A 4,931-nucleotide genomic window follows, 5' to 3' on the forward strand; every position below is an offset into this window, starting at 1 on the left:
AGAGAGTTCAAGTGGAGTTCATATATCACCCAAAGGAGAATTTCATCACATCACGCACCATTCCAAATACATCAATCAGAAGAGAGCTTGAAAACAAAGTAATTGTTGAGAGCTTTTTCACAAAAGAGCTATAACAACAGAGAGCTATTATACAACTAGAGTTGACATGTCACCCAAGGAGTTAAACAAAGATAGGTGTTATCACTTCATAGAGCAATAATACCTTCTTGAAAAAGAAGAAATTAAAAAGCCAAAACCATGAGTGTCGGTGGTGCGGCACCTTTTTTGTTGCGTTAGTGCCTTGATGTAAATAATTACCTATTTAGTTGTATAATATATCATTTCCATAACATTTTTTATTTGTTTTTGAAAAATATTTGCATAGGTATCGTTAGGGCCTAGGTGAAAAATTATTTTAATAATACGTTTATACATAATAACCTTTAGAAGAATATACTAAATTTATATTGATGATGAAGTGTTAAGTTTTTTTTATTATGTGTAATCAAGAAAATCTGATTTGTTTTTGCATTTTGAGTACCATATTCTAAGTTTGATTTATTAGCATCAAATAGATTTAGTGTTGCACCCATATCAAGAAAGATAAATAGAAGAAAAAGAATGACAGCACAAAATCCTTAAAGTTGTGAATGGTACATTACAGGCACGAGAAATGAAAATAATTAATACCTCAAAGATAGCTTCTAAAGAAAAAAGACTAAGGATTTTTTAAATGAGTAATTCTATATGATGGAATATGTGCAATTAGTGAGGAAAAAAGAATTAAAGAGTGAAGTATATTTTAAATTGATCTTGTTTTAATAGTTGTGCATTTTTTTTTGTTTAATAAAATCTAAAATATTAATTCACTTTGAGTAGTCTGAGATGCGGGCATCTCTTATATCAAGTCCAAATTATCAACATTTTTAATAATTGTCACTTTAACACAATTTTCACTTATTTTAGTAGTATATTATATCTAGGCAAATTCTATGACATCAAGCATTATATGTCACAAAATGTAATACATATTTGTATCATGACTTTGATATTATGATTAATTTGATTTTAGGTGAATTGTAAACATATTAGTTGAGTTTAGAATATCAAATTTGATTTTGTATTGTATTTTTTAATTTAAAAGGAATATATGTTGATCGGGACATTGGATAAAGAATATATACTAATTTCTTACCAATAAGATGATCTTTATACCGAGCGGAAGCTGAACTATTAAAAGAAAGAACCGTCAAAATTCGTACTGACTCGCAATATTAAAAAAAAAAAAGAAAAACTACACGTGGCAGGTTGAGTATTCATTCATCTTTATTGAGCCCATTTCTCTTTCTCATTTCAGTTTTTTTTCCCTTGCATGACCGCATCAGCCGGTGTCCCTCCATCCTGTCACATCAACTAGTTGCAACGGAGGTAGTCCTTGCCACTTTTGTGATAGTCGGTAGAACTTAGCAACCGGAAACCGGTGTCCTACACTATCTATCCTGCTACTGTCCAATTTCTTTCTTTCTTTTTATTTTTTGTGCTTTACGATAAGTGACTAGTTTGTGCTATATTTGAATGACATTTTAAGTTATTTTTAGTCACTTTTGCAATACTATAAAAAGGAAATGGATTATTTTGGCTATAATTAGTTTAAAATGCTCTTAAGTGATTAAATAAGATTTATGTCCCTTATACTTGCATTTTGTCCATAATTTTTATAGGAGTTGGAAGTAGATTTCGTTTGGATGAAAAAGGAAAGTTGACAATTTTGACACAGCTTTGTATTTCAGCTATAACTTGAGTTACATTGATTGCATTGAGATGATTCTTAAATTATTTTGAAGATAAGATATGGATCTACAATTCTTGTGAAAACATCGAAATCTAATTTAAAGGTTTTCCAAGCTAAAAAATCAAATTACAGTAGCCAATTTCTATGATCGAAACTGAAATAAGGCATTGAGTAGTTAAGAATATTTCAATAATTTTTCAACCTACACAAATCCAAATGAGGTGATTCTTGATGCATTGGAAAGCTAACTCAAAAGGTTACGAGTCTTATGTTTTGGTCAAGAGTTAATTCAGTTTCTATTATTAAGAAAAGTTCAGTTGAATTTGATGCAAAATTGAAACAGCATTGAAGACTGAACAGAAGTTGAGAAGCAAAGTACGGGAGCAATTCGGCCGACAATTCGGCCAGTTTCTGGACGAATTCTTGACCAGATTCTGGTCAGAAATGACTACTCTCCACTTGCACAACTTGTTTCCTCATCCAATAATTCACAACTATTGATGGACGTGCAACAACTATTTTGCAGTTGTAAAAGTGATGTTTAAAGCCTCATTTCTTGACTAATTTCATCTATAAATAGTCATAGAGTTGCAAGAATCAAGAGAGCTTGGAGAGTGCAAGAAATACCACTAAAATGTAGTTTTTACATTTTCTTAATGTTAGGTTAGTATAGTATAGGATAGTTTAATTAGTTAGTCCATCATTCTTGTTTATTAACTAGGCAAAGATGAAGAAGAAGATGAAGATAAAAGAGATGAACTCATGTGACAAGGGTTACTTTTCTTTTCAAACTCTTTATCTTTTGTATTTAATTCTATTGTTTAGTTAATATACAAGTTTGGATTCTATGTTTATTATGTGTTTCTAAAGTTTATGCCTTGAGTTTGGTTGAATTTTCTATGATTGTTAGTATTTATTATTTGGCTATTTGATGCTATTATTTTGAACAAGTTATTTAGCACTTTAACTAGGGATGGCAATGGGGAGGGGGTGGGACGGAGGACACCTCCCCCAACCCCCGCCCCGTTGCATTTTGATTCCCCCCGCCCCCGCCCCGTCCCGCCCCGCTTCTCCCGCGGGTGCCCTCGCGGGGGAAGTACTAAAATTAAATTTCATTAAATTTTATTATATAATTTCATTATAATTAAATTTGAACAAATAATCAATTACTAAAATATATTAACACATCACCAAATTATTATTCATTATAATTTCACTATTGAAACTCATAAAAATAAGGGTTAATTCCACTTTGTCCCCTCAAACTTTGGACGATTATCCACTTAAGTCCCTAAACTTCAAAATGGGACACTTAAGTCCTTAAACTTATAAATACCTGCCACTTAAGTCCCTGAACTTATAAAATGGGACACTTAAATCCCTAAACCCTTATAAAATGGGACACTTCGACCACCAACGGCTTTCAGGATTTGTTAACAATTTTTCTCAAGTGGGATGTATTTATAAGTTTAGGGACTTAAGTGTCCCATTTTGAAGTTTAGGGACTTAAGTGGGTAATCGTCCAAAGTTTGGGGGGACAAAATGGAATTAACCCTAAAAATAATTAAACAAAGGTTATTTGAATGCAATCTAATATGATAAAGCAAATATAACTAAAATAATCAAGTTTTCACTTTTGATACAAATACAATCACTAAATTATTATTGTATTTTTTTTAGAAAAAAAGTGTTATTTTATTAAGTGTAGTTAGGAATTTAACATAAATGTATTAATAAATTTAGTATAAATAATTAATAATTTTTATTAATAGGCATGTATAATTAGTAGTATAATTAAAAATATCATTATATATATAATTATGTACATATATATATATATATATAGTTTTTCAAACGGGTAGCGGGGCGGGCCCCGTTTCTAAACGGGGTGAAAAAATTCTCCCCCGCCCCAATGACCCCCCGCGGGGCGGGTGCCCGCCCCCGTTGCCATCCCTAACTTTAGCTCTTTAAACTTGGTACCATTAATTGTGATTATCTAAAGATGTTGTTTTTCAATAAAAATTGAGATTTAACACTAGTTCAAGAAGTGTTAAACTTCAGGAGTATATTCATGAGAATAGAGGTGCACCTTTGTAACTTTAGTGATTCATTTCATATAATTTTATAAAAGAAATGAACTTATAACTAATTTCATAGCCACAAGAGTAGGTATGAATTAGTTATAAATATAATTGATTCACTACGAGAGTAGGTTTTATATGCATAAGGAAATTACGCCATAGCTAGCCAAGATAGTAGCATTCAATGATCCAAAAATAGCACTTGCATGAGTAGTTAGGGATATCATAACTTAAGGAGTTTTCATTTGTTATTTTCTTGCATAAGTTTAGCATAGTTTTGTTTCTTTTAATTCATTGATCGTCTAAATAATAGAGAAGTTTTAGTAGTGCCGATAATTGTCTTATCTTTCTCGTGGGATCGACCTAATATATGCCATAAATTACTAAGTTGACTAGTATACTTACAGTCAAAATGGGTATAAATTGGATTTAAACTTGTACACATATCAAACACCCATCATTTTACATCATCGTAAATTATTTTTTTTCTTTTTACTCCAGGAGTGCCATTCTTCCGCTTCAGTTTTAAAATTCCAACTCTCCCCCTTTTCTGAGTTTACTAACAATTGTGTGTATTATTTAGATGTGTATAAACGCATAAAATTTTCAACCATTTATTTGTAAATAAATATAGATTTTATGTAAGCACACCCAAAAATTGCGCCAAAAATACAAACGAAATATACGTTGCATAGACCCAAACCCTTTCCACGTATTTGAACATGTTGTTTGTAGCAAGCATTATCTCTTTATCAATATTTTCACGATTAGTTGTTTTTCTTTAAATTTTTTGCCGACTTAATTATTTTCTGTTGGATGGGGAAGAATTTTTTTTATTCTTTTTAATGTTTAACTGATTCATTTGATTCTTGATTTTTATTGAACATTTGATGAGATGTTAGACAGAATTGACCACTCCAATTTCAAATGAAATACACCAACTATGTGTATCAATACAAATACAAATACAAATGCACACATTTCAAATTGTTTCTCCAAAAATATATAGTGTGTGTGCATATATATCTTGAATAGTAATTACATGATAGATGTTGTAA

This window comes from Coffea arabica, chromosome 11e (assembly GCF_036785885.1).
Source record: "Coffea arabica cultivar ET-39 chromosome 11e, Coffea Arabica ET-39 HiFi, whole genome shotgun sequence".
Taxonomy (NCBI): domain Eukaryota; kingdom Viridiplantae; phylum Streptophyta; class Magnoliopsida; order Gentianales; family Rubiaceae; genus Coffea; species Coffea arabica.